Here is a 14686-nt window from a genome sequence, read left to right as displayed (position 1 = left end):
CAGGAATGCTTGGAATTCTTCCCTGAGGCTGTTCCCAGTCCTCTGCCCACCCCTGCCTCCAGTACTGTTGCTGTGGAGATTCAGCCAAAGCAGGACAGGTCTTGAAAACCCTCAGGTTCAACTCCACTGCAAGAGGATTTGGATTCTTGTCATTTAAAATGGAAAGCAAATAAGAAAATCAAGCAGCTCAGCTAGCCAGATGTTACAACACTACGTGGGGCAAACAACAGATCTGCAAACGAGTGAGTGATTTAACAGGAAGTTCCAGAAGGTGTGACAACCAACAGGCTTGATAAATTTTTTATCTATCTCAGGTTGATCCTAGCCTAAAATACTGCAGAGGTCAGTATGTAAGCCAAAGCTACACACACACATCCTTGGCTGAAGGTGCCTGCACATTTATTCACAGGGGCTTAGCAGCAAATAAAAGCGAGACACACTCTAAATATGCCCTGACCTTTGAATTCACTTCTCAACCTGTCGTTTTGGTTTTGTTTTGTTTCATTTGCTCATTTATTTATTTACCTGGGTTAAATTTGTAAAGTATTTTCTCCTCTATAATGTATGGTCACCAATGTTTCTGCTCTGGAAGTTTTCCCGCTTCTTGATTTTAGTTTTAAGCGCAGCTTCCTAGAGGGCACCTCTACATCTGCATAGCTTAGTGCTCAGCCAATGATAGGTCTTAGACTTTGTTAAAAAATCTTGAGCCAATAAGTCTTCTATGCTTCTAGTCTCACGTAAAAGAGAAGATATAGAGAAACTGGGACACATATATTGCTGATGGAAATACAAAATTATATAGCTATTTTGAAAAACAATTGACACTTTCTTTAAAAGCTAAGCATAGGGCTTCCCTGGTGGCGGAGTGGTTGAGAGTCTGCCTGCCGATGCAGGGGACGCGGGTTCGTGCTCCGGTCCGGGAAGATCCCACATGCCACAGAGCGGCTGGGCCCGTGAGCCATGGCCGCTAAGCCTGCGCGTCCGGAGCCTGTGCTCCACAACGGGAGAGGCCACAACAGAGAGAGGCCCGCGTACCGCAAAAAAATAATAATAATAATAAAAATAAAAGCTAAACATAAACTTGGTATTCAACTTAGCAATTCCAGTCTTAGGAATCTACCCAAGAGAAGTTAAGATATATGAACACATGAAGATGATTTTGTAAATGTCCATAACAATATTATTCATAGCAGCCCCAAACTGGAAACAATCCAATGGATTGTTTTTGATTCTCTTTATGAACTCCCTTGCATCCATCTCAAGTAGTGTAAACCTAGTCTTCCAATAAAGCACCCTTCTTTCCATAGGGTTGTGAATGATGTGAGGCTCTGTTTAAAGTTGCCATGATTTGTTTTAACATATTCCAGTTACTTCCCTGAACATGTGCAAGAGCTTCATTCTTTTCTATAGACCATGCAGCCACTCACCCTTTGACACATAACATTAGCTTTCTCTAGGTCCCTTAACATAATCCTACTAGCGTCAGTGAGAAAACTTCCCCAACTTCTGGAAGTACCTTTCGGAATCTCTTTGCCTCATTGACTCTCTTTCCCATTTCAGATGTCAACCAAATGCATTCTTCTTTTCATTCCCTGTGCTCCTTAGAACGTTTTTCCTCCTGCTGTTTTTCACTCGGTAGCCATATTCCTTTATCTGCAAGAATTTGGGAGACTCTGTTTTTGTGTAAAATAAATGAATTTTAAGAAGTAAACGAAGAAAAAAAACCCTCCAAAATGTACCATTGACCATTTCAGCTCTCAAATATAGGTTAAACAAATATGTGACAGGAGAAATGTGAAATTCAATGAATCTTATATTCAATACACGAAGTGAAATTCTTCTAGTGTAAAGTAACTGGAGTGAGGTACATACTTCAGGAAAAAAAAAAGACTTTTTAAATATGTCATAAGGAATTGAGATGTTTTAGCCCCTTTAATTTGATATGAATTTTGTAATTAACTACAAGGCACACACACACTTGTATACTTGCAGAATAAGTCATTCTGGTAACTAGAAGACAGACACACAAGCTTGGAATATAAGCTCTCTGAACAAACACATAGCCTTACTGAACAGTATTTGAATTCTTGTACTAGAAGAAACTTGATATATTATCATTTATAATTTTCTTTCTGATGAAAATCTTTCTGCTGATTATATGTGTAAGATATCCATTTCAAATGTGCGAGGAGATATGTATTTAGCATATGAAAGCTCATATTTGAATAAATATTAGTAATGGAACCATAGTGCAAAATGGATTGCATTCCAATTCTGCGATAGTCTCAGCCTAGGGAGTTATTCATCTAGAAGGTAACTTCCATTGCAGAGATGTGATATGCTGCTTGGATTTATTTTTTAGATTATGGCAGTATTTCTTAATGCACTTTCATGGACCTTGCTAATTATGGCTCCACCAACGTGCATTGATTACTTTGACAATTGTAAGACAAGTGAAAATATTTACTAATTTCAAATGGTATAACCTCATAAAGGGATGAAAAATAAATTCTGGCATGAAGGATGAGAAGGGGATGCTGATGGTGGAGAAGAGAGAGAGAAAATCGCTAAGAAGATAGGAAGTGTTATTATAATTAAGTACATTAAATTCATTGTTTCTAGTATACTATAGCCCCAATCATACCTCTGGCTTAATCCCTTCCAGAATGAAATTTGAATATATTTCACTCTATTAAAGAAAGTTTTCTCATCTAGAAATTATTTCTGTTTTTAAAATGAAAGTTTAAAGGCCAGACACATTATAGAACCCCCTTGACTGTTAACCTTGCTGGGCAAACACTACTCCTTCAGAAAAGGATACCTGTCATCCCATATCATTAAAAAGTGAACAAAGGAACAAATAATACCCACAATCTGCTGATTCTAAACATGAAACAGTTTTAAAGTTAACCAGGCTTACTTGGTTGTATGGTATTGCAAGAAATATGAAAATGCCAAATATCACTATGCTTAGAAGATATATCTTTTAACTAGGCAGGGAAAATCAGCATGGTTATACATTAGCCATGATTTTAAAAAGAATGCATGAAAAATAGAAAATGCAGTAATGACAATCAGTGTTTTCCTTCTCAATCTTCCTCAAAGTAACATTATCAGAGAAAGTTACTTGGGAAATATATGATATTGCACTGTATATTTGCCTGTATTTAAAGGAAAAAAATTCAATGAGGTTTTTTGTTTTTTTATTTTTGGTTCATTTAAATTTCAGTGGTGCTCATTGAAGTCGAAACATCATTTTCATGGAGTTACACTTATCTAAATGCAATGCTCATTTATTTATTTATTTATTTTTAACATCTTTATTGGAGTATAATTGCTTTACAACGGTGCGTTAGTTTCTGCTTTATAACAAAGTGAATCAGCTGTACATACACATATATCCCCATATCTCCTCCCTTTTGCGTCTCCCTCCCACCCTCCCTATCCCACCCCTCTTGGTGGTCACAAAGCACCGAGCTGATCTCCCTGTGCTACGCGGCTGCTTCCCACTAGCTATCTATTTTATATTTGGTAGTGTATATAAGTCGATGCCACTCTCTCACTTTGTCCCAGCTTACCATTCCCCCTCCCTGTGTCCTCAAGTCCATTCTCTACATCTGCGACTTTATTCCTGTCCTGCCCCTAGGTTCCTCAGAACCATTTCTCATTTTATTTTTATTTTTTTAGATTCCATATATATGTGTTAGCATACAATATTTTTCTCTTTCTGACTTACTTCACTCTGTATGACAGACTTTAGGTCCATCCGCCTTACTACCAATAACTCAGTTTTGTTTCTTTTTATGGCTGAGTAATATTCCATTGCATATATGTGCCACATCTTTTTTTTTTACATCTTTATTGGAGTATAATTGCTTTACAATTGTGTGCTAGTTTCTGCTTTATAACAAAGTGAATCAGTTATACATACACATATGTTCCCATATCACTTCCCTCTTGCATCTCCCTCCCTCGCACCCTCCCTTTCCCACCCCTCTAGGTGGTCACAAAGCACTGAACTGATCTCCCTATGTCATGCAGCTCCTTCCCACTAGCTATCTATTTTATGTTTGGTAGTTTATATATGTCCATGCCACTTTCTCACTTTGTCACAGCTTACCCTTCCCCCTCCCCATATCCTCAAGTCCATTCTCTAGTAGGTCTGTGTCTTTATTCCCGTCTTACCCCTAGGTTCTTCATGGCCTTTTTTTTTTTTCTTAGATTCCATATATATGTGTTAACATATGGTATTTGTTTTTCTCTTTCTGACTTTCTTTACTCTGTATGACAGACTCTATGTCCATCTACCTCACTACAAATAACTCAATTTCGTTTCTTTTCATGGCTGAGTAATATTCTATTGTATATATGTGCCACATCTTCTCTATCCATTCATCTGTCGATGGACACTTAGGCTGCTTCCATGTCCTGGCTATTGTAAATAGAGCTGCAATGGACCTTGTAGTACATGACTCTTTTTGAATTATGGTTTTCTCAGGGTATATGTCCAGTAGTGGGATTGCTGGGTCGTATGGTAGTTCTATTTTTAGTTTTTTAAGGAACCTCCATACTGTTCTCCATAGTGGCTGCCAACAGTGCAAGAGTGCTCCCTTTTCTCCACACCCTCTCGAGCATTTATTGTTCATAGATTTTTTGATGATGGCCATTCTGACCAGGGTGAGATGATATCTCATTGTAGTTTTGATTTGCATTTCTCTAATGATTAATGATGTTGAGCATTCTTTCATGTGTTTGTTGGCAATCTGTATATCTTCTTTGGAGAAATGTCTATTTAGGTCTTCTGCCCATTTTTGGATTGGGTTTTTTGTTTTTTTGATATTGAGCTGCATGAACTGCTTGTAAATTTTGGAGCTTAATCCTTTGTCAGTTGCTTCATTTGCAAATATTTTCTCCCATTCGGAGGGTTGTCTTTTGGTCGTGTTTATGGTTTCCTTTGCTGCGCAAAAGCTTTTAAGTTTCATTTGGTCCCATTTGTTTTTATTTCCATTTCTTTAGAAGGTGGGTCAAAAAGGATCTTGCTGTGATTTATGCCATAGAGTGTTCTGCCTATGTTTTCCTCTAAGAGTTTGATAATGTCTGGCCTTACATTTAGGTCTTTAATCCATTTTGAGTTTATTTGTGTATATGGTGTTGGGCAGTGTTCCAATTTCATACCTTTACATGTAGCTGTCTAGTTTTCCCAGCACTAGTTATTGAAGAGGCTGTCTTTTCTCCACTGTATATTCTTGCCTCCTTTATCAAAGATAAGGTGACCATATGTACGTGGGTTTATCTCTGGCCTTTCTATCCTGTTCCATTGATCTATATTTCTGTTTTTGTACCAGTACCATACTGTCTTGATTACTGTAGCTTTGTAGTATAGTCTGAAGTGAGGGAGCCTGATTCCTCCGGCTCCATTTATTGTTTTCAAGATTGCTTTGGCTATTCGACATCTTTTGTGTTTCCACACAAATTGTGAAATTTTTTGTTCTAGTTCTGTGAAAAATGCCAGTGGTACTTTGGTAGGGATTGTTCGGGGTCTTTTGTGTTTCCATACAAATTGTGAAATTTTTTGTTCTAGTTCTGTGAAAAATGCCAGTGGTAGTTTGATAGGGATTGCATTGAATCTATAGATTGCTTTGGGAAGTAGAGTCATTTTCACAATGTTGATTCTTCCAATCCAAGAACATGGTATATCTCTCCATCTGTTTGTATCATCTTTAATTTCTTTCATCAGTGTCTTATAATTTTCTGCATACAGGTCTTTTGTCTCCTTAGGTAGGTTTATTCCTAGATATTTTATTCTTTTTGTTGCAATGGTAAATGGGAGTGTTTTCTTGATTTCACTTTCAGATTTTTCATCATTAGTATATAGGAATGCCAGAGATTTCTGTGCATTAATTTTGTATCCTGCTACTTTACCAAATTCATTGATTAGCTCTAGTAGTTTTCTGGTAGCATCTTTAGGATTCTCTATGTATAGTATCATGTCATCTGCAAACAGTGACAGCTTTACTTCTTCTTTTCCGATTTGGATTCCTTTTATTTCCTTTTCTTCTCTGATTGCTGTGGCTAAAACTTCCAAAACTATGTTGAATAAGAGTGGTGAGAGTGGGCAACCTTGTCTTGTTCCTGACCTTAGTGGAAATGCTTTCAGTTTTTCGCCATTGAGGATGATGTTGGCTGTGGGCTTGTCATATACGGCCTTTATTATATTGAGGAAAGTTCCCTCTACACCTACTTTCTGGAGGGTTTTTAATCATAAATGGGTGTTGAATTTTGTCGAAAGCTTTCTCTGCATCAATGAGATGATCATATGGTTTTTCTCCTTCAATTTTTTTAATATATTAATCACATTGATAGATTTGCGTATATTGAAGAATCCTTGCATTCCTGGAATAAACCCCACTTGATCATGGTGTATGATCCTTTTAATGTGCTGTTGGATTCTGTTTGCTAGTATTTTGTTGAGCATTTTTACATCTATGTTCATCAGTGATATTGGCCTGTGGTTTTCTTTCTTTGTGACATCTTTGTCTGGTTTTGGTATCAAGGTGATGGTGGCCTCGTAGAATGAGTTTGGGAGTGTTCCTCCCTCTGCTATATTTTGGAAGAGTTTGAGAAGGATAGGTGTTAGCTCTTCTCTAAATGTTTGATAGAATTCTCCTGTGAAGCCATCTGGTCCTGGTCTTTTGTTTGTTGGAAGATTTTTCATCACAGTTTCAATTTCAGGGCTTGTGATTTGTCTGTTCATATTTTCTATATCTTCCTGGTTCAGTCTTGGCAGGTTGTGTATTTCTAAGAACTTGTCCATTTCTTCCAGGTTGTCCATTTAATTGGCACAGGGTTGCTTGTAGTAATCTCTCATCATCCTTTGTATTTCTGCAGTGTCAGTTGTTACTTCTCCTTTTTCATTTCTAACTCTGTTGACTTGAGTCTTCTCCCTTTGTTTCTTGATGAGTCTGGCTAATGGTTTATCAATTTTGTTTATATTCTCAAAGAACCAGCTTTTAGTTTTATTGATCTTTGCTCTCATTTCCTGCATTTCTTTTTCATTTATTTCTGGTCTGATCTTTATAATTTCCTTCCTTCTGCTAACTTTGGGGTTTTTTAGTTCTTCTTTCTCTAATTGCTTTAGGTGCAAGTTAGGTTGTTTATTTGAGATGTTTCCTGTTTCTTAAGGTAGGATTGTATTGCTATAAATGCACATTTATTTTAACAAACTATATATTAACTAGTGCGTTCTTTCTTTCAAAATTATGCATATTAGTTACGACAGGCATTTCCAATATAGAGATAGCAGGGCACAATTTTTTTTTTTTTTTTCCGGTACATTGGCCTCTCACTGCTGTGGCCTCTCCCATTGTGGAACACAGGCTCCGGATGCGCAGGCTCAGCAGCCATGGCTCACGGGCCCAGCTACTCCGTGGCATGTGGGATCTTCCCGGACTGGGGCATGAACCCGTGTCGCCTGCATCGGCAGGTGGACTCTCAACCACTGCGCCACCAGGGAAGCCCAGGGCACTATTTTTTACATGTGTTTTCTATTACAGGTGCAATGATGGTGTGATTTTATATCACTAAGGAACTTATGGCTTTTAGGAGACTTTTAAAGCTACATGAAGATATTCAATATCAAGCAGTCTTCCATTAATGAAGCAATTACTGGAGCAGGCTTTCACTGGGGTGTAGCGTCAAACACAAGGCATTCAGAACAACCTCTAGCCAATATACAAAGCCAGGGGATGAAAACCGCAAAATGACATCTGAATGATACTTACTTGACTGGCCCTTAGTCAAATTAAGATCACAATTAACTGTAATGATAGGAAACTATCTGGATGCTTGGACTATGGTGCCATCAATATCCTACATGTGCTTTCATTTGAATAGTGCTGTAAGAACCTAGTTTGTAGCAAGTGTTTAGTCCTGTCATTTCCTATATGTGAAAGTAGTTATATAGGACAGGAGACTGATGATTACTAATTAAAAATTGAAACAATTATCTAATACAAAATTTAAATAAAGGAAACTCTCGGAATCACCATTACTAATTATTTGAGAGGAACATTAAAAACAATGAATGACATTTGTTTAGTGCTACCTGTTTGTCATGTGCTCTCCCGTATATTATTTGGTCCATATATTCGCTGAGATTCCTTTATCTTTGCGAGTTAAATGAATTGGAATCAAGCCCCATTCAATGCAGACTGGAGTCCTCCCCAAGATCCCTACAAATCTCCAGGTAGAAGGGAAGAGCTTACATTTTCATGTTGACTTCTTTCTTTAAGTTCCATTTCCCCATCCTTAACGTTTTCCAAAACTGGCAATTTGCATATAGGTTTTGGGCAAAGCAAAGAACCATAAATCAGACTGAGTTCCCTGCTATGAAGACTCCTGCTACCCACCACTGGTATTCTCCTGACCACTTCTCTTCTACCTATGTTACTTATCTCCCAGTGTCCTTCAAGGCACTCTTGTCGCCTTTCTTTGATACCCCCATTGATACACATTTGATACCCCCATTGACTCTGTGGCTAATTTTGCATATCCAGTACCTCATTACCCTGTGCTGCTGCCTGCTCTATCCTCACAGAAAGGCTGGCAGAGGCATTGAAAGTAACTACCTGCCCACTGAAAATATATCTCCTTTTTGAGGTAGAAGCAGCTGCTATATAGCTGACAAGGTAGGTGTTAACTATTCAATGTTCAAAATTACCACTACCATTCCTATTTCACAAATGAGAAAAGTGAGTTTCAGTGCTATTTTTTGGCTTTCTGTGTTCACACAGAAAGTAAAGATCAAAACTAGGCCTTGAATCCAAGTCTTCTAAGCCTATATTAATTCATCTGACATTCCATAGAGTTTCTCTATTTTTGGTAATGTGTTACCATCATCCAATGTCATCAGATATGGGATTCTTTGTAAATTAAATATATGCATTTTCTTTTTTTCTTCTTTTCTTAAAGGGTTATTTACAGAGCCTGGTGCTTCCCCATCAAATCTTTATTGCTGCCTGGATTCTGATTTCCACCCTGGTTTATGTGTGAGTCCGTGTAGTGCAGAGACATGGGGAGAAGCATTATGCATGGGACCTGCACCCTCCGTCATTTTTCTTCTCCCCCAGGAGAATGTTGTGGTCCTGCTGACACAAATCCACAGCAGTACTGTGAGGATGGGAACGTGAAATCAGCTGAAGGATTCCAAAGTTGTCTGACAGCTGTGCAAGCTTGGACGCCCTCTCATTGAGTGCAAACAGTGCACGGTGCTTCCATACTTGCCGCATCCCTTTGGTTCTGGTCAGGAAAACAGAAAACATGATAGATTCTTCAAAGTAAAGAGAATTTAATTCAGGCAACATTTGGATAAATTGGATATGCAAATGAAGAAAGAACTGAAAATCCAATTGAGCAATTTAAAGCACTTAGTTAATCTGGACTAGCAAGAGTAGGAAGCTGGAAAAACCCAATGGCTAAATGAAAGGTGGGAGGCAGTGAGGTACCCAGAATCTGGAAGCCAGGCCATGTGACCAGGCAGCTCAATGGGATCTGGGCCACCAGGGAGGTGCAGCTTTTCCTGTAGGTTGTGAGGGAGAACAAAAAAGAGAATTTACCTCTGCCTTCCATTTCTGCTCCAGTGCTCCCATTATAGAACTAGTCAAAACCCAGATGAAGGAGCAGTTAAGGGAGAAGGGGGTTTTCCTAGATGGAAGAGAGGCTCGGAAAGGGCGGGGAGATGCCAGGGGAGCCATAAACACTTCCTCTGAAATGTTTCCTAAGGCAGATCCTGCCTTCCAGAACCAGATTAAAAAGAAAAACTAGGCCATCTTCTGCAGGTCTCCTTGAGACTGAGGGTCATGGAGGCCCTCTGTTCAGAAACTGAAGGCTACTTGCTGGACTCAGGAGAACTTGGTCCAGGATATCTACTGGTGAAGATGCCACTGATGTGGGAGATGAATGACCATCTCCTGATAGATCCAACTTCCTGGGCTTGCAACTCAGGGGTCTTATAAACCGACTTCCTTCTCTCTTCCCCTGGGCTTGTTCTGACTTAAGAGGCATTGGGCTTGTGTTTAACAAATAAAAGCTGTCTATGGAATATTTGGTTTGTGTAGAGTCATACACATATCATTAAAGTGTTCACCAACTGAGACAGTTTTCAGGAGAGAGGCCACAGGAAAAATAAGGATTTATTAGGCTCCATTGAATGATTTTAAATATGTAATATTTTCCATATGAAGGAAGTTTTTATTAACCAAAATGACTTAAAAGGCAGTCATATTTTATTTTTAATTTTGTTATAAAATATCAAGTTTGAAATTGTTATATAAACATGTCAAGAAATCCAGAAATTTGAGAGCTATGTTTGGGATCATTTGTGTCTTAAGTGATGCAGATGTTAGGTGGAAAACATTTAGGTGAATATTAGTAATACCTAACATAACTAATCATTCTCAGCTTTCTTGCACTTCTGTGATGTTTAAGATGGTAAATTTCCTATGCTTTATTTTTTCTACTGTTTCCCTTAGGTTTCTGTTTATCTCAGTCTTCCCAATGTACAAATTCATCAGTCTAGGTTAACTGACCATGGTTTTATTTAGGCAACAGGATAAATTACGACTGTTGTTATTATGGCTTGCTATATATTTATATGGCGCTTTCCTGTAAAGACTTTAAGGTACTTTATTAAATCTGCAGCTAATTTTTATAACACTCAGTGGAGATAAGTTGAATATATTAAAAATCTTAATAGCCCACCAATCTATATATGAATTCCATTCTAATCCTATTACCAGCAACTATCCCGATGAGCTTTCCAAATTCTAAAAATTTAACTAATGAATATGCATTTTAATTAGAGAAGAAAAGGAAATAGAAAGCACAAAATAATTTGACATTAATGCAAGTATTAGGGCCATGCCACATTTTCTAAACACCAACCTAGATTCTTTGAACAAAATAGATTATTTGGGATAGTTTACTCAGGATTTTGCTAATTAAAGACATTAACTCACACTAACTATGATATGATACCAAATTCCAGAGTATGTTAAAGTAACTTATTTTTTCTTCCTATGTTTTTAACTTATTATTTTTCTTAAATAAGAAAATCTCATAAAACAAATGTTTAGTTTTCTAAATTATCTGAAGGGGAACATTCTTGTAAACACCACACATGTTGGGAAATAAAACCTTATCAGCCACTCCAGAAGTCCCCTATGTGGACCCCAGTCATAGTCTCTTCTAAGATTTACCTCTTCTGACTTTTATACTAACTGCCCCCTTACTTTATCATTTAATTGTGCTTCCATAGATGCTGAGGTTTAGTTTTGCCTGTTATTTTTGAAAATATTTTTGTTTTAATCTATCAAATCCCCCTCTATCACTTTTCTTTCCTGAAATCCATTTGCTTAAAGACCCTTATCTGTCCTATAGTTTTCTACAGGATGAAACTTGCTGATTTCATTCCTCTGTAGTTTAACATGTTCCTCTGCTTTTCTTCCAAATTTGCAGTTGAATCTAGAGGCTTAATCTAACTCAGGCTAGCCTTTCTTTCTTTCTTTTCTTCCTTTTTGAAAACTACATTATAACCAGTGCTGTATTCTTCATGAGGTGTTTAATGACCAATTTTCTCTTTTGATAAAAGTAGAAGCCCTTAATACCCAATCCCTGGATCCTTTTGTTCATTAGGATTTGTGAAATGTTGAAATCGCAATTCCGTCAACCCTTCTTCATGTGTTTGTTGAAATAGTCTCATGAAGAGACACTTTTCTTCATCTACTCTTTGATTACCCAATTCTATAGTTCATATAGAAAAAGTAGGATAAGCGCTTGATTCCTTCCTTTTATTTATATCTGGTTTATGTTTTGAAGCTGTGTTGGCTGTAATTCTCATACACTTTGGAACACAAGTTCTATAACTCATCTTTAAATGCTACAGCTGTGCCTTTCAAAAGAAAGAAATGCTTATTTCAGTTTTGGCCATATATCCAAGTTATTTAAAATTTGCATTCGATATGTTACACCCTGAGTTATATAATGATGCAATGTTATGTAAAGTCTACTTTCTCAAAATTCTACCTTCACCAGATGTATAGTCAAATTGCCACCCACTTTCATCCATCTTACTTATTGATGCTCTATTATGCTCTCTACTTTCCTTCATGCTACCAGTACTAGAATTTTATTTTCTACTTCCAGTCACTAGGTTGGAATTCTATTAGGCACTTAAAAAATAATCTATTGTATCTAAAAGAAAGTGCTTTTTTTTCTGAAATTTTCACATTTTAATTTTATGTCTCAAAATGGAGAAAGTTCAATATAATATAATTATATGGGTCAGACTAAACACTTGATCAAGTTGATTGAATCTTGCCAGTTCTGTTTTGTGTGCTTAGTTTGTCTAATAATCTCAGCGTCATAGGGAGATAAATAAGAAACTAGATATGATCTGAGAGTCCTCAGAGATTGTGTGTGACTTCTTGGGGAAGATGATCCAATGGGAATGTGATGATTAAGTTCTAACTAAATCTGGACTCTGAAATAAGCATGTCCATTTGGAGGGCAAAAACTTCCAGGCTGAAAGATACATGGTGCCATGTGCCTCAAAGTGAAGGAAAAAATTTGTAACATTTTCTTGGGTAAGTTTCCCTGGGTTCAGTGTTCTGGCTAACACTATGTTAAATGCACATTGCGTTAGTGTCAGACTCATTAATATTCAAAATAATTAGTAGAACATTTAAAACAATTTATTTATCTGAACATGAAGAAGAAGGAGGAAAAAGAGCAGAGATCAGATCATGTGGAGATATATATTAATGACAGTGCTCTTTATTAAAACAATGATTTTTAAGCAGGGGGGATGATGATCACATTTCCATTTGAGGATCGCTGCAGATATAGAGAAGGGCTTAGAAGGATCAAAAATGGGTGTGGAGGGCTTCCCTGGTGGCGCAGTGGTTGAGAGTCCGCCTGCCGATGCAGGGGACATGGGTTCGTGCCCCAGTCCGGGAAGATGCCACATGCTGCAGAACGGCTGGGCCCGGGAGCCATGGCTGCTGAGTCTGCGCGTCCGGAGCCTGTGCTCTGCAACGGGAGAGGCCACAACAGTGAGAGGCCTGCGTACCGCAAAAAAAAGGGTGTGGAGCACTTTTTAAGGAGATAATGAAACAATCCAAGTGTTAAAGTATGATAGATTGCAGGAACAGTATTTTTAAAAATGAATGAAATGCCTATATTAGAGAAATATTTAGTATTCCCTTCTGCGTTGGCAAAATTAAAACTTAAATTTACAAAATAGACACACAGACATGGAAAACAAACTTATGGTTACCAAAGGGGAAAGGGGTGGGGAAGAGAGAAATTAGGAGTTTGGGATTAACATATACACACTACTATATATAAAATAGATAACCAACAAGGACCTACTGTATAGCACAGGGAACTCTACTTAATATTTTATAATAACCTATAAGGGAAAATAGTGTGAAAAAGAATATGTATAATATATATATATAACATTTATAACTACATATATAATTTTTTCCTCTTCTTATATTAAAAATAATCACTTTCCTGTGGGATCATTCATTGGATTTATTTCTCTTCATTCTTCTCTTTTTGTATTGCTGTTTTTTTTTAAACAGTTGATGATACTATCTGAGTCATTCATATCTGAAAAATGGACTGGGCTAGCTGGAAAAGAGGGTTCGTGCAGAATTTTAAGTTTATTCCTAAAATTTTCTTCCCTGTAAAAGAAGCTTAAAAGTGATTCGGCGGTCTGTTAAGAGGCTATTGTGCGTGTAATTCATTTTTAGAAAATAAAGTCAGGGAGAGTGGAAGGAGACAGGCAGACTTGGACTCAGCCCTCCCCCGGCATCACAGAGGAGAAGCAGCCCAGAATAGGAGTTAAGCGCATTGGTTCTAAAACCAAGTCTGTCTGGTTCAAATTTTGGCTCCGCCACTGGTAAATTCCATGACTTGGTATAATTTACTTGATCTGTTTTGTACCTTTTTCCTGCTAAATATAAATAATAGAATCTTTAACATAGGGTTGTTGTAAGTTACATAGAAAACATTTAAACCAATACCTCACACTCAATACTTGTTAGTTTAAAAGTAAAAACGTAATAAAGATCTTTATATTAGTATAAAAATATTTGTATGTTTTTCTCTTGTGAAGAACTATTTTTGCGTGTTTTTCTTTGGTTTTGTTTTTGTCTGTCTAGAACTATAGCAATCCCTTTATTGCTTCTCTTGAAGGCACACCCACGCTAAACTTCCCCAGGCAGATATGCTATTATCTTCAGAGTTATTCTCCAGATTTAGATTTAATGGTACTGTTGCCTGTCTCTTTAAATTGGTTGTGAAGAGTGGGGACGAGGAGAGAAGGATGAGGGGCTGACTGGTCCAGATGTTTCAATAATGATAACAATTATTAATAGTCAACACTGTTTCTAACGATCATCATGGCCCATGTCCACTCTCTCTGAACTTTGAGTTCAGAATTTGACTTCTCCTACTCTGAACTTTGAGTATTTCCTGAGCTTAAGGTAGAATAATGTCTTTCACTTTTGCTGCATTCCTTTCCTGGATTATATTCTCAGTCCACAGTGTACTTTAATCCATCAGTGCAAATCCATCTCCTTTCTTTATTTAACATATTAGACACAATATACAGTTAAGT

This window comes from Lipotes vexillifer, unplaced genomic scaffold (genome assembly GCF_000442215.2).
Source record: "Lipotes vexillifer unplaced genomic scaffold, Lipotes_vexillifer_v1.1 scaffold1533, whole genome shotgun sequence".
NCBI lineage: Eukaryota > Metazoa > Chordata > Mammalia > Artiodactyla > Lipotidae > Lipotes > Lipotes vexillifer.
The sequence above is the reverse complement of the archived record's forward strand: the minus strand, read 5'-3'. Positions refer to the sequence as shown.